Source organism: Macaca mulatta, chromosome 6 (assembly GCF_049350105.2).
Source record: "Macaca mulatta isolate MMU2019108-1 chromosome 6, T2T-MMU8v2.0, whole genome shotgun sequence".
Lineage (NCBI taxonomy): Eukaryota > Metazoa > Chordata > Mammalia > Primates > Cercopithecidae > Macaca > Macaca mulatta.
In genome coordinates, this window is record NC_133411.1 from 65,233,963 (window position 1) to 65,258,364 (window position 24,402).

Sequence of the window (24,402 nt, forward strand, 5' to 3'; positions counted from 1 at the left end):
AGTAGAAAGATCATAGGCTTTCAAAAATTCCACCTGTCATTCATTGCAAGCCCTTGCCTTTGGCATTTTCATCTTTCCACATCAGTTGCTACAATTTCTTTCAGGGTATAATTACGTCCACTTTATTTCACTTCCATTTTCTTTAGTCAGTTTAGGGGAAGAAATCCTTAGCAAAACAACATTTAAAACAACTGAGAGATTTCAATTTTGAAGAAAGACATTATGAAACTGCAGAGTAAGGGAATATAATCTTTTCAATTTAATTTAGTCCATATGTTTTGACAAAAGATAAAAAGAATTTCATATCATAAAAAAAATGTAACTCTAAGAATAGTGTATTCCCCCCCGCCCCCACCAAACAGTTTGCTCACTATTCTTAGAATGTATTTGGTCTTTGATATTTTTCCAAAATCAGAGCCAAAGTGAATATTGTCAAAGACTATCCGGTTAAATGTGTACATGGCTCCCTGCAGGCCTTCAATTTAGTGCAACAAGCATTTGTTAATCATGTCTGCATGCAGGGCAATGAAGCAGACAGAGAGAGACAATCAGTGCTTTGATTCTTTCTGAGGGAAAAGGACACTACCAGGATATATGCAATAATAGAACAATACAGAGTTTAATTCTAGGCCCAATAGCAAGTACTATTCATTACAATGTGGGAAACACTGAGCTAATTATTGTAGCTACAAGGGAGAATAAAAAGACATTGTCTTTGCCCTCGAGGAGTTTACAGTCTAGTGGTGGAGAAAGGAGAAAGAACAAGAGCGAGAGTAAGAGAGAGAGAATAAAAATTTATTACAGAAATTAATATAATTGCAAACTCTGATGGATGCTATAAATCCATAGTCAGGGTGCCATGTTATACAGGGCAACCTAGTCTGTGGATCCCATCACCGAACAAGTGGCAGTTAAGCTGAGATAATGCCCCAGTCCTAGCTCACACAGATGATAATATTTGAAGAGAGTTTAATTCAGGCACCCTTTACAAAGATGTGGTGGGAGTAGGAGAGTCATGTGGGATAGTGAAGCACCTAAAGGTAGTAACACTGGGGTCATCACATTTCTTGGGCTGAAAGGATTAGGGAGCCACTTCAGAATCCAGAAGGAGAGAGCCCTATGTAGAGGAGCTGGGATCTTTGGTTGAAGGACCAGAAATCCTGAAGTGGCCTAGCAGGGAAAGGAGCTGAGGAAATAAATACCTCTGTCCCCTCCAGCTCCTGCTGGGCTTCCTATTGGCTGAATCTAATGGGAAGCCAGTGGGCAAGGAAGACAGGCCCCACCAAGTTTGCTTCTTGGGGCAGAGAATAGAATGGGGAAGAGTGGAGAGCAGATCTGGGGAGGAAATAGGAACTATCCAACAGAGATGTGTAGAAATTGATAAGGAAAAGAGGCAGGGACAGAGGTCTAGGGTGTGAGGAGGAGGGCAGATGGAAATACACGCACAAAGGCGAGGTGGTGAAGGAGGTTCGTGTGAAATCCGGAAACAGGAGAGGATCCATGGTGACCATGGATTGGACTTGGGTCTATATATTTAGACCAGTGGGAAGAGACATTGGAGAGTTTCATAAGGAATGGGGCAGGGGAGGTGGGGAGGAGAGATGATTAAACGATCTTTGAAAAGATCAGGAGGGACTGGACAATGCCAGACTGGATGACAAGGGTCAAGGTCAAAAGGTGTTAAAGTTGCTTTGTAATATTCGTGTGTTTTATAGTCTAATATGCTGTATATATGGCTCTGTAATTTGCTCTTGTTAAACTAATATATAGTGGATATCTTTCCAATTTAGTACCTCCTTTTAACAGCTATATAGTATTTTGTAGTGTATATAAATGTCTTTAATCTTACTGAAGGATATTTATATGTGGTCAGTTTTTCCTCTTGTGTGCAGTGCTGCTGTGACTCTTCTAGTATCCGAGGGGCAGATTTCTAGAGAAGAATTGCTGAGGGAATGCATGTGACGGCCAAAGTGACCTTGAAAAAGGTTATACTGATTTTCACTTGGGAGGACTATTTCTAACTAAATGAAACTTTATGTTTCCATAAACTAGAAAACTATACCTCACTTGTAAAATGCATTTTAATTTTTTCTTTACAAAAACAAATCCTGACTATTCACTTGACATTACCTTAGATGTGGGCTCCCTCCTCTACTCCTGTAACTAGTGACCATTATTCTTTTTTTCAAAAAAGAATTTTTTTCTATTTAAAAATAATAGCTTGAAAAATAGTAAACAATTAAAATATTATTCAATATTTGTTAAAAATCTCTAGATCTAATTCAAATATTGAAACGTGACTTCGTTACAGACCTAAAATTGTTGAGGAAAAATACCATCTTGTGAAAAACTTCAGATATATCACAGATTGGAGTAAACTCCAATGGGAATTTTAATTTTTTATATGAACTATATTATTTATTCTATTGGATAAAATTGATACTTTTTAGTAGCCAATAAAATTTTGGGCAACTTAATACACAAAACAAACAACCAAAAGACAAACCACCAAACCAAGGAACTTATAAAACTCCTGGAAACACCACGCAAGTGATTTCATATGCCAGATATATTCTAATTACGAACTAAAACCACAATGTAGCTGCATTACTTCATTAATCGTAGTTTCATAAACACCAAAATGAAAAGAAAAAGAGAATAAAAGGTAGCAGTGATTTTATTGAACAGAGGGACACATTAGTCAGACTTTGGGTTGTAAGTGACAAAGCCTAACTCAATGAGGGCTGAGCACAAAAAGGGAATTTGCTTGTTCCAAAACTAGAAAATACAGAAGTGGCTACAGGTACCTGATCTGAACACTCAAAAGATGTTGACCAATTGTGTTCCATCTTCCACACTCTATCCTCCATCATTTCACCTTCCCTCATATTTTAACTCATTTCTCTCAGTGTTTCATTTCTTCTGTACATGGCAGGCAAGATGGCCTCCAGCAGTCCAGGACTAGAAGATCAGGGCTTAGCAGCCACAAGGGCAAGAAAGCTGCTTCTTTTCAGAGGAGACAGGGATGATTCCCAGGAAAATTGGCCCTAATCTTAAGAAACAATTTAAGCTCTCTGAAATACACTGTCTACATTTGTAAAAGTTTTGTGAGTTTAAATGAATGTTGTATGTAACATATGAATGCAGTGCCAGGTACAAGGCAGATGTCCAATAAATGGTAGCTCAAAAGAAAGAGAAAGTTGAGAAATAGTGTGCTTTGGAGAGGAAGACAATGTGTTGTCATGTTCTAGTGGTGTCTGAGGTGCTCATGAGAGACTTGGAAAGAAATGTGTAGCAGGCAACCAGTGACAGGGATCTGAGACTTGGAGGTAACATTTGGGAGAGACTGTGGTTAGAATCATGGGAGTTTGTTACGGATTTTAAGGCCTCTTTGTGCTGGCCAAAGAAATCCTAGCTTGTAGTTACAAACACGGGTTCTGTGCTGGGAAGAGCTCAAGGGTGGCCATGCCCTAGAAGTGGGTTGGAACAGTGTCTCTCCTGGGACTCTTGTGCCAAAACAGAGTTGTGTTTTTCTATTGTTTTCTCAGGAGATTCTTGCCTAGAGCTTGGGTTGTTCCTTTTTCTCATTGCTATTTTTATCCACTTGATGGTGTGGATTTTTTCTGAAATTTCACTTCATTTATTTCAAGACAGTGCTTTAAAAAACATCTATGCCATTATTTTTTCCAAGTGCTATGTGAGGTCACAAGAGTGAACATTACAAATAGCAGTGAAGCAGATTAGAGCAGTTCTTTCTGGGATCAGATTCAAGATTTATCTATAGGACAGAGGTCTCTGGAGGAATCTGTGATATCAAAAGGGTGTAGTCAACTCCTAGCAGTCATAGGCAGAATTCAGGGCAGAGAAACAACTGTGGATATATTAAGATATATGTGTAATGTCCTGTTCGAGGCTGTAAACTACTAAGGGGTCATTTGTAGAATCTGCAAAACTTTTAGTTTAATGTGGTTCCCTAATTAGTGGTAAATAATAATACCTACCATTCAGAATGCTTAGGTGATGTGAGAAGAAGTTTACTCCTAAAAGAGAAAAATGGAGGGAAATTACATTTGATAACAGGATGGGTGTCATAGTTTTTTATCACTACTGTAACAAATCATCACAAACTTAAGAGTTTAAAACAACACAAATCTATCATCTCACACTACTGTAAGTCAGAACTGTAGGTTGGCTAGGCTGATTTCTCTGCTCCAGGGCTCACAAAACCTAAATCAAGGTGTTGGCCAGGCTGCGTTCCTTCCTGGGGGCTCTAGGGAAGAGTTCACTTCCAAGCTCATTCAGGTTGTTGGCCAAATTCAGTTTCATGTGTTTGCAGGACTGAGGTCTTCATTTTCTTGCTGGATCTTGGCCAGGGGTCTTTGTCAGCTTCTAGAGGCCACCTGGATTCTTTGGCTCATGGCCCCTTCCTCCATCTTCAAAGCCAGCAATGGTGGGTGGAGTCCCTCTCACACTCTGCATCCCTCCAACCTCTTCTTAGGTCTCCTCCATCAGGTAGCACCTCTCTGAAAGACTCTTTTGCCTTCCTCTTCTGCTTCTAAGGGCTCATGTGAGCATAATTGTGCTGACCTAGGTCATCCAGAATAATCTCCCCATTTTAAAGTCAGCTCATTGGTAACCTTAATTCTTTCTGCAACACTCCTTCACAGTAGTATTTAGATTCATATTCCTTTGAATAATCAGAGATGAGAATCTTGGGGGGACATCTTCGAAATTCTGCCTACCACAGTGGGTTAAATGGGATTCATAGAGCTTCTTCCCCAGTGGATCTCTATAGGGCTTTTTAGAAGTTCTCGTGGTTCTTTCAGAGTTTAGGACATTGTCTATGATTATATCAACAGAATTGAAGAGTCTGATCTACATAGACCCGCAAGAGAGTGCAGAAAATACTGTGTGTGTGTATGTTTGTGTGTATATGTGTGCGCGTGTGTGTGTGAGAGAGAGAGAGCAAGAGTGAGAGTGTGAGCGAGAGAGAGAGAGAAAGAGAGAGAGAGAGAGAGAGAGAAAGAGAGAGAGAGAGGCACCAGCATAAGTCTGCATCTGCTGCAGTTAGTAGAAGCAAGAGCTGTAGGAAGGAAGAAAACCAGTGGATTTTTTTTTGTTGGTTCTTGGATATGTTCAGGAGATGTAAGGGGCTGAACTATTTTATCCCCGAATTCATACATTGCAGCTGTAACTCCTGGTCCCTGTGAATGTGACTATATTTGGAGATAGGGTCTTTAAAGAGGTAATTGAGTTAAAAAAAAGTCATTCAGGTGGCCCTTAATCCAATACTGCTCGTGTTCTTTTAAGAAGAGGAAATTAAAACACAGAGATGTACAGAGGAAACCATTTGAAGACACAGAGAGAAGATGGCCACCTATAAGCCCAGGGCAGAGGCCTCAGAAGAAATCATCTCTTTGATCTTGGACTCTCAGCCTCCAGAATCGTGAGAAAATAAATATCTGTTATTTAAGTCACTCAGTATGTGGTACTTTGTTATGGCAGCCCTAGTGGACTAATAGAGGAGGCTTCGTTTCCACAAGGAAGGCTGAAATCTTGACCAGGGAGAAGCTGGTAGCTCCAGCCTGCAGCAACTATCTTTCCTTCATCTGGTGGCAGCTGGGGTTTTCTCAGCTAGCATGGCCCTAGAAGGAATTCTAGTGGCTGCCCACATCAACTTTGGGGTTCATAATGGTGGGTTCTGGCCATTCCCACTCCAGACACCTGTCACGAGTATTTGGGTTGAGGGCACATGCTCAGAGTGGGTGTAGGAGGGATGTGGTTGCTTTCTTGGTGATTTCAGGGCCTGCCCAGCAAAGGGGTGTGGGCAACTTGCTGTGCATACTCTGGCTTCTTTATTTTCTCGTCCTCCAGGGCCCTGCAACCCATAGTTGTGTGATTTTGGCAGAAGGGCTGTGGCATGCCTAGTTTTGGAATAAAAGGAGTACTGGGGTAGAAGGTCAGGTAGTCTGAGTTCCTATCCCAACATTGTAAATAATTAGAAATTTTACTGTGGGCACATTGCTACTTTTCTTCATCTGTAAAATGAAATGGTTGCATTCCAGAATTCTGTGATTCTGTGAATCATTGGTAGACATGGATTACCTAGATGGTTTAAAGTATGAAATCTGAGAAACACCACCATATAAAGTTAAAGCTCAAACTCAAACTTCTCTTCCTAGGAAGTGTGGAGAGCTTCATAACTTCCATGCCGTGGTGCTTCTATTGGTGAATTTCATTTAGTTATTCATTTGTTGTAGCTAAAAAGAAAGATTTCACAATAACCCCTTCTTGGACGGGATTAAAGTTCAACTCAGGAAATCTCAAAGGTTGGCTATTACTTTGCTTTCTATTTTTAACCACACTTCATTTCAGAGAATAATATTTTCCTCTGTGTCTGAGTGGTGCTCTAGAAACAGAATGAAAACATGCTTCTCAAAAGCCCTGTTGCTCTAATGAGTACCTACCCTGAAGGGTATGCCCAAGTTCAAGATGTGAAACTCTGAGAATGTAAAATTTTCATCTGTTGTTAATTATGGCTGTATGTATTCAGTTTTCTGAAGTCAGATGGTTTGTAGTAAGACATTGAAGTTTTACATCCAGTAAATATTTGTATACACATCCCCCAAACGTGTGGAATAAACAGAATGATTTGCAACTTCCTGTAAATTAAGGTATTTTGAATTTGAAAATGCTTGAGAAGGAAAACAAGCGTCTAGGCAAAACTGTGAGGCTTAATTTGTACTCATCTACCTTAGGATTTCCTTCGCAAAGTCAAGAACATGAAGTGCAGGGTCTGGATGTGAAATTATAAGTTTTTGCTTGGGTAAAATTTCCATGAACTTTGGCCTACTCTCTAATTGGAATGTGAAATTTTGAGCAAGTCCATCCAAATTTTATTAATTTGGCAGACCATTATACCTTAATGAAAAATGAACAAAATTTGCAGTTTTTGACATAGAAAATATTTTACCTCTAGACCATGAACCTCTTTGGAAAAATTTTATTTCTTCGATGAGGTGTCCTTGATGATAAATTTGGGAGCGCTCACAGACCCAAATGTATAATTTGTAGTTGGTCATCTGTTGTTTAATGATATTATTCCAACACTTCTCAAATCTTTTTTTTTTTTTTTGGTCACCATGGAGTGGTTCTTATAGATTTTAAACGAAAGTTGAAGAGAAAGCTGTGATTTCCAGTGAATTAAAAAAAAATTGTTGAATATTTTTTGAAAACAATTGTTAGGTAAGAGCTTAGTGTAATTAAGGACCAATTCCAAGAGCAGGAAAATGAGGGAGAACTAGCCATTTACCATAGCAACTGGAGTAAAAACAGAAAATGAAGTTTTTCTGTAGCCTCAAGTACAATTGAGAGAAGTGTTTTCAGCAGGGGCTTAGGTTTGAAAATTGAGGACTTTCTTTTGATCCTCTGGTACTAAATTGAAACGTTTAGCTGGAGCCCCAAAAGGCTTTACACTAACAGGAGGCTGCCACTCATGAGCTTGTGAGTGGGGTGGGGATAGGGGTCAGGGAAGAGTTGGGAGGATGTACCTATAAATAAAGAATTAGAATGCAAAGTAGAGTGAAAAATGTGCTATCTGGAGTGACACACTTATTGATGAGAGGTGGAAGGAGGAGCTAATGATGGTTTTTGACTAAGGCAATTGAGGAAGTTTCTGCGGGGAGGTGGCATTTTGTTGGAGTCCTAAAGGATGAGTAGTAGTTGATAAATACAGGCAAATTGAAAAAATAACAATGACCAGAACTAAAATGTGCACATTAGGCATTATGCTAAGCTTATTTAAATGTATTATCTCTTAAATCCTACAAAAACTCCATAGTACACATAATTATTGTCCCCATCTTAAAGGTAAGGAAACTCAGGTAAAGTTAATTGGACCAATATGACATAAATGCATTTGAATTAAGATATGTTGATTCAAGCTCTCCTGGGCTCTTTCCAGGAGAGAGGGGTGGTCTACAAGAAGGAGACGCCTTCATCGAAGAGCCAGATGAGCAATTTTGGAGGAAATGCAAGGTTTTATGTGGCTTACATATAGGAAATTTGGGACAATGAAGTAGGAGAAAGAGAAATGAGATTGAGGCCAGATGGCAGAGTCCTGAATATTATTATAAGGATTTTTTTTTTCTCCAGGCAATGTGGAGACACTAAGGGGTTTTGAGTGGGAGGGTAGTGTGATTTAACTAGTGATTGTAGGATAAGTCTGGTAGCAGCCTGAAAGATGGATTTGAGGAGGGAAAGTTTGGAGGTTAGGGAGACAGTTCCACAACAACTGTGGCACGCAGGTGCGAGGACAAGGAAAAAAGCCAAGGCATGGTTAGTGGGAGTGGGCAGAGGCAGAGCTGAGGGCCATTGCGGGAGTGGAGCTGGCTGGGTATTATAATTGCTTGTGTGGAAGGGTGAGGAGGGAGAGCTTCAGTTTCCTCTGTTTGGAATATAGTGATACCATTGACATAAGGAGTACAGAAGCAAGACTTGGGGAGGAAGAATATGTGTTGGGTTTGAAGTGTGTTGAGCTTGGAACAAATATATCCAGATAGAGATGTCCGAAGGGAATTTGGAAAATCTGGGCCTAGGGCAGAGTAAGAGAATTTGGCAGACACAACATAAACATAAAAGTTGAAGCATAGAACAGAATGGAAGAGAAAACGGAGGCAGACCAAGCTTAGATCCCAGCAAAATGCCTGGATTTAAAGGAGTAGGTGGGAGAATAGAAAGCAGTGGGGGAAAATGTAAAAGGTGTGGTCAGAAGCTTAAGGGCAAATATCCTGAGTTTATAAGTGCCCAGTGGGCAGTGACAATGTCTTAATAATTTGGCTCCTTGGCTTCAGTTAGTGATGCCTTCTGCATAATAGGAGCTCTATGGGTACTTGTTGGATTGAGTTGCATATTTCTGCTCTGAGGAACTAAGAATGGAATAGGCTCTGTAGAAAGGGTTGTGTGTGTCCCTTGAGCTGTCCCAGGAGTGACACAGTGAAGGACAAACCATTCTCACGACCAATTCCATATTAGTGTCATTCTTATGCTTTTGAATATTTCCTTTTTACAGATGTAACAATAGGGATCATCAGGCCCAAGAAAACAAACAAGTGGTATCAAGGCAGGAAACACACACTTGCCCAATTAAGGCACCAGATTTTAAGAAAAAAAGCACCCCAGGGGGTGGGAAAGGCAGGTGGAGAGAAGTAAGTGATGGATTTAGAGTGAACTATTGACTGAGAAAGCCAGTGACTGTTCTGTTTCTTTAGATATAAAATGAAGACCGTAATGTTCTTTTCATGACGTTTACTTGACAATTGCACTAATTGTTTAATAACAGGGGGGTGTATTTACAGAAAAACTTGGCAGTGATAGTTTTAAAATGGCCTTCCTGTCACTGGAAACCATCATGGACATATTTATATAAGAGACCTTGAAATGATATGGTAAACAGCTTTTCAATGTGATATTTCTAAATCTAATGAGAAATTAGGGAAGACTGATACAATCCACCAGGCTGGTCTGGGCTCCAGACCTCATGGAGAGCTGAGCTAATGGGTAGGATGGAATATGACTTAACCCTAAGGCTGAAGACAAGGGCTGAAGTGGCAGATTTTGGACATACATTGACTATTGCAGAAGGGGAGAAAATGGCCGTGACCAGATCTGTGCTTTATTTTCTGCTCTCTGCACTCGAAGTTCTGATAACAGTGTGGTTTATGCCTGAGTGCAGCTGACTCAGACAGTGGCAGACTTTGAGTCAGTGTTTAAAGGCAAGAGATGATGCTGTTGGCCAGAAGCAATTTCATTTAGGATTAGTATTGTCAGATAAGATACAATATGCTCACTTAAATGTGAATTTCAGCTAAACAACAAAAATTTTTAGTGTAACTATGTCTCATGCAACATTTAGGGTATACATATACTAAAAATTTATTTGTTGCTTATCTAAATTTCAAATTTAAGTGGGTGTTGTATGTTTTTATTTGCTAAATCTGGCAATGTCATGTAGGACTGAGTCTCATTAGTGTGAGGTTGCTTTTCTCTTTTATTAGTGCAAACCGGGACCTGGCCTAGGGTGCCAGGAAAACTATCTTATTTTCAAATGTTTGGGTAGGTCCTGGAGAACTTCTGTGTATATCAGCTGTGAAGGTGAGAAATTGACTGAGAATTGGTGGGTTTGAAGATAACTAAGATACTCCTGGCTTTGATTTTATAGAAATTTTTTTATTGTGGTAAAATATACATAACATGAAGTTTACCATTTTAACCATTTTTAAGTGTACAGTCCCTTGACGTTAAGTACATTAACATTGTTGTGCAGCCAACATCACTATCCATCCCCCGAACCTTTTCACCTTCCAGAGCTGAAGGTCTATACCAATTAAATAATAACTTCCATTCCCTACTCGCCCTAGTATCTGGCAATCACCATTCTCCTTTCTCTCTCTCAATGAATTATTTGACTATTTCAGGTACCTCATATTAGTGGAATCATACAATATTTGTCCTTTTGTTTTGGGCTTAATTTATGTGTTTGGCTTAGCATAATGTCTTCAAGGTTTATCCATGTTGTAGAATCCTATTAGAATTCCATTGCTTTCTGAGGCTGAGTAATATTCCAATATATACATATAACACATGTTGTCTATCCATTCATCTGTCCATGGTCATTTGGGTTGTTTCCACATTTTAGCTATCGTGAATAATGCTGCTATAAACTTTGATGGACAAATATTTGCTCAAGTCTCTGCTTTCAATTTGCTGAATATATATCTAGAAGTGGAATTGCTGGATTATATGGTGATTCCACGTTTAGTTTTTTTTAGGAAACTCTACACCTTTTTCCACAGTGGCTGCACCATTTAGGTTGTCACCAACAATGCACAAGTTTTCCAATTTTCCCACATCCTCCCCAGCACTCATTGTTTTCTAGTTTTTGAGTAATAGCTATCCCAATAGAATAGGTCTGTGTAAATGTAATTTTTCTTTTCTTTTTTTTTTTTTTTTTTTTTGAGATGGAGTCTTGCTCTGTCCCAGGCTGGAGTATAGTGGTGCTATCACGGCTCACTGCAACTTCTGGAGACACAGGTTCAAGCGATTCCCCTGCCTCAGCCTTCTGAGGAGCTGGGACTACAGGTGTGCACCACCACACCTGGTTTTTTTTGTATTTTAGTAGAGACTGGGTTTCACCGTGTTGGCCAGGATAGTCTTGATCTCCTGACCTTGTGATCTGCCCACGTTGGCCTCCCAAAGTGCTGGGATCACAGGCGTGAGCCACTGTACCTGGCCATATATACAATTTTTAAGGATGGCTTGTGGCTTCTGCTCCTAGTTTAAATAAAAATAGTTCACTCTTTCTTGCTCTGGCATCACAGTGGCCATTGGCACTGGCATAAAATTATATATTCACTGCATAAAACATTTCTACAAAGTTAGGAAATGGGTTTCCCAGAGGGACTTTTAAAGGGACTCTGAAGATAGTATCAAAAAGAAGAGTTCTAGAAAAGTTTCCAATTATGATAGCAGTGTTGGACTAAGCACATACCCATCGTTTACTTTGCAAGACACAGGGTGCTTTTCTTTCTGCAAGTTCAGGTTTGTTTGCTGAAGGATGCACTCACACTGAAACACATGCATCATGATTTTGTGGTCATACCTCACAGACCCACACCAATGAATCTGAATCAATTCTTGGAATAGACCTAGTGTCTTTTTCTGGATATTAGTTCCCAACATATTCTGAGTTTTCAGTAATAACACCCACGGTGGCAGTATCAGAGACAGAAGTGAGCTGAATTCAAGTTTGGGACAGAATGTGATTACTCTCAAATCCAGTTATTAACCACCTTTCGGAAAATAGAGGATGACTGTTCCCATGGCAACAGAAACCTTAAAGAAAGAGATCACTCAGCAGCCTGACGTTTTTAGCAAGCTCCACACTGATTCAACCTGCAGGTAAAGGGAACCAAGAACCAAAGTCAAATGTAGCCTCTGTGGCAGGGTTTTTTCCTTTTTACTCCAACAGTGCTTCCTTTTCCCCATAATTCTTCAAAAGAAATCAGTCTGGTGCTATCTTCCCTGTCTTCCGGCCTCTCCCAGGCCCGTTTCCCAACATCCTGGTGTGTGCATATGTGTTTCTATATCTGTTCGTATTCTGTCTGCCTTATTCATCTCTATGTCAATCTAGATTCATGTCCTTCATAGCTGTTAATGAATCATTCAAGGTGTGCTTTTAGCTCAGAATTGAATAATCCACCAGAATAAAAGAGATTCCACTATTAAACATCTTTTGAGCAGGGCTTTTGGATTGCTTGCTAGGCAGAAGTCAAATTATCTTACTGTTCTTTTCTTTCTTTTGTTATGGAAATATTTCTCATGAGTGAACACTTCTGATTTGAATTGGTACTAGTGCATGTCTCATTGTTGTGTCTTTACTTGTGAGTGAACATTCTGAGCTGCCTGCCTGCAGATTCCAGTGACAAATGCCATGTTATTTTTAGTACCCTCAGTCACACTGAATAAATCCAATCTTATTTACATAATATGTAAGGCTGAACTCATGGTTTGCTTTATGCTTTTAATGTCACAAGCAGACAATGATATGAACAGTTGCACACTCAGCATACGTGGACACAGTTTCCTTGTTGAATCAAATAGATTTACTAATAGAATGGATCTGATGTGTTACAGGTTTGCCTAACAGACATTGGTAAATACCCATAAATGATTGTTTGTGGCATTAGTTTTACCTAGAAAATGTTAATTCTTCGACATCTACAAACAGTGAATCATAAGTTTTTCTTGAAACTGTGTTCACTTTAAAGTAGACATGTACAAATGAAATGTGCATGAAATCTCTCCTTTTCCCCGTCCTCTCACAGAATGCATGTAGTCCAGAAGCACTGAGGCCAGGTAAAGAACAAGGATCTTGAATTTGACTATTCAGGCCTTAGTTTATTCTTGACTATAGAAGTAGGAGGGAGAGCATGAAGCCATGATCTTGCGTCGGCTGAGGGATAAGGACATGCCGTGTCTCCCTTCATGAGAGATACTTCCTCCACCATACACTCTCCACGATACACTTCCTCCACTATACACCCTCAGAGCAGTTACTCAAAGACAAGGCTGATTTTTTTTTTTTTTTTTTTTTTGAAATGGAGTCTCACTTTGTCACCCAGGCTGGAGTGCAATGGTGCCATCTCAGCCCACTGCAGCCTCCACCTCCTGGGTTTAAGTGATTCTCCTGCCTCAGTCTCCCGAGTAGCTGGGATTACAGGTGCCCACCACCGTGCCCAGCTAATTTTTGTATTTTTAGTAGAGACGGGGTTTCACCATGTTGGCCAGGCTGGTCTTGAACTTCTGAACTCAAGTGATTCGCCTGCTTTGGCCTCCCAAAGTACTGGTATCACAGGTGTGAACCACTGCAGACACTATCTGTAGCCAAGGCTGAAGTTTTAAACAGAACTGGGTTGAGTCTTAAATAATGAAAGAAATCTATCTTCATGACAGTATGTGACTGAAAAGTTATGAGGTAGTTTAAGATATGATTTCAGGAGCTTCTCATCCCATAGGAGATGGGAGCTTGAGAGCATTGTTGGTCAAATTTACTGGAAATAGACTTGTATCATGTTCAAGTCTAGCGTGGAGACTCTGCACTAACCTCCTTTCATCTCTTTGTCTGGGTCCGCCTTCCCTCACCCGAAAAATCTCTTAGTAGCACGTCTAGTTATTTCATCTTGGTCATTCAACCATGAAGGACTTGAGGGACTCCAGTCCATGGAAACACTGAGATTAAGCACTGTTGATGAGATAACAGACCCGAGTTCTGAAAAACAAACATCAATTTATTAAACTTGCCAGTCAAGTGAGCCCTGCATTTGGGAGCGGTTCCCCCCAGATATGCTTGAGCAGAGCTAATATATGTTACTAGGAATGCACAGATGGTTCTGATTAACAGAAGTGGTGACAAGGAAACTGATGGACTCCTAGACCAAGACAGAGCTGCTTTAACACACTCAGCATTCCATCTGTCTTAGGTTAAAGCTGGTTTATTTTGGCTTTGCAGGTCCTGATAGGATTTCAAACAGCAAAGTTTCTCGAGGGGGATGATTCTAAGGCATAAGGCTCTTCAGTACGATGTCCTTGATGTTGATTTGATTTAGAGAACATGATAGGTTAAGGCTGTGTCCTTGATGCTTGCTAGCAGAAGCCCTTTAACAGTTTCACAGCATGACAACTGTATGTGAAAGAGGCAGGACATGCAGGGGAGGTGGGGGAAGCCTGGCTAGAGATGGTGGCAGGCAGCAGAGAAAAACATGTTGTAAAGAGATCCTGGACCACAGCCACATAAATGTGCTTGTGCAAAAGAATGGAGAGGGGAATGCCTGCCCTTGCCTGAAGGCAGGGCGGACATTGGGTCTCCACTGCATCCCCCAAGCTTTGCATGGTACCTGGCACAGGGCAAATGCTCTCTAAGTATTTGTTGAATGAATGAATGAATGATAGGAAGATGGGGAAAACAGTCCAACAGGAGAACAATTTAAGACAGTAGAGGGTTCAAAGCCTGAGGCTGTGGCTGGGAGAAGATGATGAGAGCTTAGGTTCCCTGGCCTGGGTCATTTCTGAGACACAGACTTTACAGGCCCTTGCCCCTAATACATTCACACCAAGTGGTAACTGCTGTCAGGGTGAACTTTGCTCTCACAGAGGAGTTGTAGGGAGGGGTGAGGTGTGGAGAGGAGAAATCACCGGACTCTAGGTTCCTGAAGGAGTCGATGGAAAATGAGTGAAAACAAGTCCCCCTGTCTTTTTTAAACCACTGTACACTTAACTTGCTGCAGGTACTCTGCTAGACCCTTCTGACACTCTCTAGTCCTTGTAGCAAGCCGCTGCAGTTATAGTAGTGAAACCCGTATTACCAACCAATGAGGGAGGGAGCTGTGACTTCCCTAGGCTCGCATAGACGACAGGGACAGGCTGATGTCATAGTCCATTCTGTCTTGCTCTTTGAGACCCTTGATGCCACTCTTACCTGAAGTTCACAGGCAAGGTGGGATCCAGAGAGCCCTTTGGCCAGGCTGCCCTGAGCATGACATTAGCTAAAGAGGATGAGGCTGGCCTTCCCGACCTTGGTGCCCACCAGGTCAGAGGTCTGCCGTTCCACGGTGCTGGCTGCTTCTCTTACAGGGTGGAACACAGAGTGAGTGCAAGCCCAAGGAACCAAGAACTTCAGTTCTTCATTCTTTTCTTGCTTTACAAAAAAATTTCATGGAACTTGAAAGCCTGATCGTGAAGTTGACTAAATGAGAATTGCGCTAAAGTAATTTTGAAAAGGAAGAATACTCCACAAGGAGTGCGGGGACTCTTTTGGCTTATCTCCTTACTTCAGATATGAAAAATCCATAAAGCTGGAGAATGAAACAATAGTGGCACATTTTTAGGTGGCAGTTCGGTATATTTATCAAAACTGACAATAAATAAGAATTTTATTTTTAAGAACTATTCTTGAGAAAAACTAAAAATTCATATATAGATCTATGTATTAGGGTGTTCATTGCAGCCTTGCTTGTAAGAGTTTAAATGTGGAAATGTTCCAGATTTACATCAGTACAGTAGAGGTTACATTAATTAGGATATGATCACACCATAAATACCATGGAACCATTAAAAGAAATTAAGCGGAGTCAAATATGCTGACTTGAAAGGACCTGAAATATATTGGGAGTGAAGGAATGAAAAAAGCAAGTCACAAAACAATATTATGTAATTATGTTACAAACACATTGGAATGTATTTGGAAGGATGCACACAAACAATTTTTAGTGACAAACTTTGCAATTAGAGAAAAAGTCAAGGGATGGTCTCACTTTTTTGATATACCTCTGCGTGGTTTTCCTCTTTTATTAAGAGCATATTCATGTGTTAATTGTGTATTTAATAAAATGATAATGTGGGGAAACAGAACCTGGATATTTGGGAAACGAGAAAGACAAGACAAATTAAAGATAATTTCAGGTTTAATCCTACAGGTGAGTTGACATGAAATTTAATGGACTAGATAGAACCCACTGCTATCACTGGTATGGGCTGCTTATTTGAAGGCAGAATATCTTTGAGCCCTAGTTACAGCCAAATTTTTGTGGCCAAAGAGATCATAGTGCCCTGAAGTATTCTGGGAGCGGTTAAGAATAGGTTTATTGCAGCCAAATTAAATGGGGTCTTAGTGGCTTTGATCGTAGAAGTTAGTACATGAAGAAAGGAAAAAAAGCAATAGGCTGAAACTGCTCCAGCAGAAGCAAGGAAGGGAGTATCCCCTGGAAAAGTATCAGGAAGCTGTGCAGCACTGCAGGTGGGGAAGAGGAGAGAGCTACCTGTCATAGCTGCAATTAATATGAGAGCATTCTCTTATCCAGCAGAAACATGAGTTAGATGCCTTTTAAGAAAATTGAAATATGACTTAATTACCTAGTAAAATTATGAATATGATAGAAGTATGAAGCCTAAAAAGAAACATTTCTTCTTCATTCCTGTTTCTAATTCTATACTTGTTCCCATTAATCACCACTGTTAGAGTTTGGTGTGAATTCTTCCAGAGCATTTAGGCTTATACATATGTACACAAACACACATAGAAGCACACTCACACACAATGACACGTGTGCAAAGTTAAAAAAAAATACCTAAATATTTTCCTAACGTAGTCTCATTCTGAGCCTCAACAGGAGGCTGTGCCCACAGAACTGGCTCACCAAATTTTGGAGTTCTTCTTTGCGTTTCTTTGTGAAATGCTCTGCGGCGGCTCTGGAGAGAATAGCTCTTCCCGAGTGCTTTCACCAGCACACTTGGGAAAGCAATGCAGGGTGGTTGTAAGTGTCACTGAGGGGGCAGATGTTGATTTGGATTTAGAAGAAACGGGATGCAGGAGTCTTAGATTTGGGTGATTTGTAGTGCAGTGAGTTTAAGAATTTTAGCTCCAGAAATGCGGATTTGAACACGGGTTTTCGCACTATCCCTATAAGCTTAGGAAAATTACTTAACCGTTTAGAACCTGTTACCTCACTTATAAAGTGAGAGTACAATGGTGCCTATCTTATTGCAAGGGGGTTCTGAGGACTAAAGAGGCAATGCCTACAAAATGTTTATCACCTTGCAAAGCATGTACTGAATAATCAATAAAGTAGGCTGCATTTATTTTATTTTATTCCTGTTCCAGGTCACTTTTAGATCACTTTTGAACGCTTAGAGTCCTCTTCTAGTCCTTCTAAAAACTGCTTTTCCAAAGGCTTGACTTGCTTGCCTTTGTTTTCTGATCTAATATTTATGCACATTTTCTACTTTTAATCTATCATGTTTGCTTCAATATGCCAAGACTCCCACATGGTGTTTTGAAAATGAACCAAGAGGTTGGGTGTGGTGGCGCACGCCTGTAATACCAGCACTTCAGGAGGCCGAGGTGGGTGGATCACGAGGTCAAGAGATGGAGACCATATGACCAACATGGTGAAACCCCGTCTCTACTAAAAATACAAAACAATTAACTGGACATGGTGGCATGTGCCTCTAATCCCAGCTACTCGGGAGGCTGAGGCAGGAGAATCGCTTGGACCCAGGATGTGGAGGTTGCAGTGAGCCAAGATTGCTCCACTGCACTCCAGCCAGCCTGGGTGACAGAGTGAGACTCAGTTTCAAACAAGAAAATGAACCAAGAACAAACCAAAAGTGCTTTACACACAACTTCTTGGACTTACCTTAAATTGAGTTATAGTTGATCATTTCTTGCATTTTAAACAACTTTATTTCTTGGTTGATTTAGTGGCACAATTTTCCAAATTCATATTTGGTTTTTGACCTCAAGGGCTGAAGAGTCTCCTTGCTTTTGGCCTTGTAGAAATTTAGCTGTTTTCGTGCTGCTTGTCACTAGCTGACTCTTGACTCTATCAGTCCATATAGAATAGTCATAAATTAATCTGATGTTAGATTAAGTCTTAGTTGCACATCTAAGGGTTCTGTCAATTTATCTGTTTATTCAATAAATCTTTATGAGTGTCCCTGAGTGTTAGGAATTTTACTATGTTTCAGGGATGGGGTGGTAATAGAGACAGCCTCTTCTTTCATGAAATGCAGAGTCCGGCAAGGCCCATACACATTAAGTCATGAATTACTAATGCGGCAGTGCTCTGCTGGGTGATATGCTGTGACAGGGACCCAGGCAGGGCTCCCTGGGGGAAGTGATACTGATATGAGATCTGAAAGAGGAATGAATAAAGTGAGAAGTAGAAGAATATTCTATACAAAAGCAACTGCATATCCAAAGACCCAGACATAAGAGAAGTCTTGCAGTATTTGAAGAACTGAAATAAAAGTAATGATTGGAGTGGAGAGAGTGAGGGTGTTGAGAGCTGAGGTGGGACTGAAGCCATATGAGGGATTTATGCCTTCCAGGAGTTTCTCTGACCGGTTTCTGATAACAAGTGGTTACATAGTCTAGACTGTTGCTGAGTTCGCAATGATGACAACATTGAACCTCCTTGAACACAGCAGCATTTTATCGCTCTTTGGCGACTAATGAAATTTTGTCTCTGGTGAAGTAATTGGATTCTTAGCATGACACATTTTAATTCAAGTCAAGAAGACAGAAATATAAAAGACTAGTGAGTGATTGCCTCAAGTTTATATAGAAATAGAAAGGACTTGGAACTAGAGAGTCTTTGTTTTGAATGGTCTTTCTGGACTTTCCTTTGTTAGTCTTTGTCTTTTGTCTACTTTTTGTCTTCTTAAACTTTGTCTACATGTAGTCAAACGGAATGGACAAAGCAAAAACAAAACAACAATAGATTCTGCTTCAGAGCTGCAAAGCTCCAGGCAACTTCGATGCTTCACAGTTAAAATTTTCCTTTCAGTAGCTGCAGTTGCAATCGTCTCTAGCATCAGCAAAGAGGTGGCAGGAGCATCATGTTTCCGAGATCCAACTTGTAAGGCATGTAGGAATGGGATACTACCTAAGAGGGGATTCTAGTCTTTCATTCTATGTAGAATTAAAAAGCCTTATCTTTTAGCTAAAACCCCTGACTGTTTAGAATAATATGATTTAGGATAATCAATAAATATACTTATAGAGATATAATACTATATAGATTATTTGATATAAATGTTTAATTCGTTCTTAGTAGTATGTATCGAATTTTACCTATGGCTCTGTCTTGTCTTACTCGAAAAGCAGAACGATTTCTTTCTTAGAAAGAAAGCTACCAGTTCCCAGATGCCCACTCCTATTCTTTTTAAGGAATCGTAATTTGTTCTCCTTCGAGCCCAGATTTCTCAGTGAATTCTCCAGTATGCTCACAGCTCTCCCTCCAGATATTTTGAGAGCTTGGAGTCATAGTCCTGCATTTTTAAGGAAGCTGTGAAAACCCACATGAGCTCTCCTTTTCCAGCCGTAGAAAAAACTAAATAGTGTCCAGCACCACTGTTGGTTGAGAGTCCTTTGGATCTAAGTTTTCTTCTTCTGTATTCTGCTGGGTTCTCGTGAAAAACTAATTTGAGATAATAGCAGAAAATAAAAGACACTGGCAGAAGGATTTTCAATGTTAAGAACTGACCTATGACAAAACTGACCATTTTGCATCTTTGTCATATTTACAGGCTTACTTTTCTAATATTTATACTTTGGATTTGCGGGGCTGGAGGGGCGGTAAGGTAGCCATAGCCAGGAATATTTGTACAATGACGGAAAACTAATAAAGATGTAAATTTTGTTAAAGAAAGATTCTCAGATCACAATATATTCTTGGCAGTGCAGAAGAGTATTCTCCTGGGGATAGAGGGAGTGTCCAGATAAGTCAGAATGAAAATGAGCGGGGAAGATGGGTATATTTCCCAACTGTGGAATTTGTGGCAGAGAGAGCAAATAACTGCGGCTCTCCTGGCGCCTGGTTGCTCGCACCACGTCGAGGCCCAAGCAGGCAAAACCCCAGCGGATCACCGCGGAGGAGGACCTGGGCAAGCAGCAGCCGACCACGGAGTTTGTAGATGTGGCCCCCACGGCGTCGGCGACGGGGGAGCTTGGTGCTCGGTGGGAGAAGACGCAAGTCTGAGAAATGCTGTGCGAAGTTCTTTAGCGTCTTTGAGTTGTTGGAACATAAGAAAAATTGCACTAAAATCCACCTGTCTTCATCATGAATGATGGCGAGGGTCCAGTGCCTTCGGAAGACATCTCTGGAGCTGTACTGAGCCACCAGCCACCCAGTCCAAGCAGTGAGGAAAGTCACAGGGAGAATGGGAGCAGCTCAGGGGACATGAAGGAGAAGCTGGTGCGGAATCTGTGATGTATCTAAAGACAAAGACGGGCCTGCCACCCACCCCCCAGTACATAAGATATTTACCCAAAGGCAAAGTGGCCAACACTGACGTGTCCTTGCAGGCGCTACGGGACACCAAGGTGGCGGTGAATCAGCGGAGCGCAGATGCCCTGCCTGCCCCTGTGTCTGGCGCCAACAGCATCCTCGAGCCGATACTGTGTCTGCAGCAGCAGAGGCAGCTACAGCAGACCCAGCTCACCGAGCAGATCCGCATCCCGGTGAACACGTGAGCCGCTCATGCCTGCACTTCAGCGGGGCGGCCGACACCCTGAAGACCTTGGGCAGTCACATGTCCCAGCAGGTTTCCGCAGCTGTGGTTTTGCTCAGCCAGAAAGCTGGAAGCCAAGGTCTGTCTCTGGACACCTTGAAACAAGCCAAGCTACCTCACGCCAACATGCCTTCTGCCGCCAGCTCCTTGTCCCCAGGGCTGACGCCCTTTGTTCGGAAGCTGGATGGGACCTGAGTGCTCCCAAACGTCGTGTCCCGCCTCCCCAGTGCTTTACATCCTCAGGCCCCGGGCTCAGTGTTCTTCCAGGGCCCTTTCTCCTCTGTGGCGCCAGACCTATCCAAGGGAAGGGGAAGCCACCGAACATCTCCGTGGAGGAGGTCAAACCCAAAGATGAGGCGGTCCTCTCCAAGCACAGGTGTAAGTGCTGTAGCAAGGTTTTTGGGACTGATAGCTCCTTACAGATCCGCTTCCGCTCCCACACTGGAGAGAGATCCTTCGTGTCCTCTGTCTGTGGTCATCTTTTCGCCACCAAGAACGACTCGAAGTGCACTTTCGCTGACATCCCTAGGTGAAGGCAAACCCCCAGCTGTTGGCTGAGCTCTAGGACAAACTGGCAACAGGCAATGGCATCCCCTATGTACTCTCTGTACCCCTCCCTGTAGATGAATCAAGTCTCTTTCTAGACAGCATACCTGTCCTTGTAACCCCCTTGGTAGGGCTACCTGAGAATCCCTCTTTGGTGACTAACCCCAAGGACCTCAAGGGTGGCCCCCTGCCAACCAACTTGCAGCCTGGGCCTTCTCCAGAAAGTGAGGGTGGACCCACACATCCTGGGGTGGGATCAAACAATAATTCCCCAAGGACTGGAGGCTTCCAAGGGAATAGGACCATGGACCCCAACAAATGTCTCATTTGCCACCGATTCTTAATCTGCCAGAGCTCCCTCAAGATGCATTACTGCACCCACAGTGGGGAGAGATTAATCCAGTGTAAGATCTGTGGCCATGCCCAAAGGTAACCTGAAGACACACCTCGGGGTTCACTGAACTAACACGTCCATTAAGACACAGCATTCTTGTCCCATCTGCCAGAACAAGTTTGCCAACGCCGTGATGCTGCAGTAGCAGATTTGCCTACTCTAAGATGGATGGCTCCCAATCAGGTATCAGTGCAGATGTAGAAAAACCAGGTGCTACTGACAGCGTTCCCAAAACCAGTTTCTTCACTTCTTGGAAGAAAACAAGATTGCAGTCAGCTAAGCTAAAGGAGAACTTGCGTGGAAGGAGAAATGCAGACAGAGTGAAATCTCTAGAATCTGCTTTTTTTGTAAGAATTCATCTCCTGTTTTGTTTTTCTTACTGATATGCAAATGATGTTTACGACGGTTGTGATCACATCAGGCAAACTTCACGATCACCATTGTTGCTATGTTGCTTTGCAAAAAATTGAAAAATAAAAAAAAATATCAAAACAAATACAGACATTTTTATTTATTTATTTATTTATTTATTTATTTATTTATTTATTTTTTTTTTGAGACAGAGTCTCGCTTAGTCGCCCAGGCTGGAGTGCAGTGGCGCGATCTCGGCTCACTGCAAGCTCCGCCTCCCGAGTTCACGCCATTCTCCTGCCTCAGCCTCCCGAGTAGCTGGGACTACAGGCGCCCGCCGCCTCGCCCGGCTAATTTTTTGCATTTTTAGTAGAGACGGGGTTTCACAGTGTTAGCCAGGATGGTCTCGATCTCCTGACCTTGTGATCCGCCCGCCTCGGCCTCCCAAAGTGCTGGGATTACAGGCGTGAGCCACCGCGCCCGGCCCATTTTTATTTTTTTAATTTTGGAAAGAAACTTTGTTACTTGTGACAAACTGTATACACAGAACCTTTGTACAACCTAGAATGACTTTTTCCAAAGACTGTTACCTATTTCAAGGTAGAGCCATTGGAACTTACTGAACAACAGTGGAAAAGACAACTGCATAGCCTAATTGAGAGGAGAGGGGTATACTTCTATGGTAACTGTATGCAGGTCTGCCATCTATTTAGGGACCTGTTTTATATGCCCCAACTCTGTCCTCATTTTATTGTTTGTTTTTTTGAATGTAATAATAATAAAAAAAACCCCAAAAAACTAAGGTTGTAAAATTGCTTCAACTTTAGAACTTTAAGTAGGATGCCTTCAAATGGACTTATGCTAGTCCTTGGGGAGTGAATACGTGTGTTGCTCCTTATTTAAATACAGTTCAGTTGGAGCCCCGAGAGTGTCAATGTCTTCCTCACACTTCTTAGATGCCTTCCTCTTCCTGAACTCCAGAAGAGGTGGGCATCTGAGCGGGGAATCTCAGATGACTTAATTTAGTTTGCCAGTACCTACTTTATTGAAGAACTGGGTTTTCATTCTTCAGAAGAAACTCATGGAAAGGCATGTTTCCTATCACAGGTTCACATGCCAATTCTTTTTGTTGTTGTTGAATTTCCATCTACAACTTATGCCAAGTAATTGTGAAGATTTTTTGGTTTTCTTGCTGAATATTTCATGAAGGCTATGAAGTTGGAACAGGCAAGTCCTGGGTGTGAAATCTTTAACTGATCTACCTCATTTATTTTTTATTTTTTGTACACATAGGGTCTGTTTTCCTATTTTACACTAAAATATTCCCAGGCCCTGTGTAAAACCAAGAGTTGATGTATTGGTGGGAAGAGCTGAACGTTCAAGATGTTTTTGTGATGTCTTTTTTTTCCCTGCAATTTCCTTTTGTACATGTAATATTGAGCAAATGAAACATTGCTCTTGGTTTAACAAGAAAGGAGAGAGAGAGACTCTAACTTCTGAGAGAAAAGTCTTTCCCTCTATCTGGAAGGCCCTGGATGAAATGTGGATCCAAGACTATTGGCCAAAGTATCATCTTTTCATTGTTGCACCTGACTTTAGGATTCCCTCCACTCACTTTTTTTTGGCAAGTTGTGCCTTTCCTTCTAGAATTGTAAGTGAGTACAATAATAGTACCTGTTCACACTGTGAAGTGGATATTATTACAGAAAACACACCAGTGGCTTTCTTAATGTTGAGCTAATGTCTTGTGAATGTATAATCTGTGGAGAAACCCCTGTAGTTGTACCTGCTGATGCTGTCTGTTGGTAAATAAATTTTGAATGTTTTTCTCCCCAAAAAAGAAAATGAGTAGGAAGAGAACCAAATAGTTAAGAACATGGTCATAAAGAGTATAGATTTAGGTGAGAGAACAAAGGAAGAGTTAGAAATAAGGTGTGAGAAATGATCATAGTAACTGGCTAGCAAGAAAGCCAACTTTATTTGAATTTAAAGTGGACCAGAGGGGCAAATGATGTGAAAAGCAGTGTGACTGATGATATCTAGTAGGTAGCAGATGCTGATGGAGGGTAGACTGCACAGACAGGAAAGGCCTTCGTATAAAGTAAAAATGATTCGTCATTAATAATGACTCTTTTTTTTTTTTTTAAAGTATAGGTGTTGTGGTGAAGGGACAAGCACAGGAGAAAGTATATGGTTATTTAATTATCTTTCCCAAATGTTGGAAACACACATATAGCCTTTATAAGATATAGTATTTTGTGAGTTAGATGAAGAGTTTGTGCATGGATACTGTGGTGCCTGCTAGGGCACCTTCTTCTTAGGTTCAATGAAATATTTAGACTCACATCATGACCACAGGCCCCCTTGGCCCCAGTCTGCTTGAAATGCTATAGGACAAGAACTACATAATGTCAGGGCACAGTGTCAGGTGCTCCTCTGCTGTGGGAGTCCTTGCAGCAGTCTTTACCACCATCCTCACAATT

At 41.3% G+C, this 24,402-nt stretch overlaps 1 pseudogene; it reads left to right on the forward strand.

Moving 5' to 3' along the window:
• The first annotated feature begins 11,866 nt into the window (after positions 1-11,866).
• LOC100426172 (sal-like protein 4 pseudogene) lies at positions 11,867-21,713 on the forward strand (annotated as a pseudogene).
• The last annotated feature ends 2,689 nt before the right edge of the window (positions 21,714-24,402 follow it).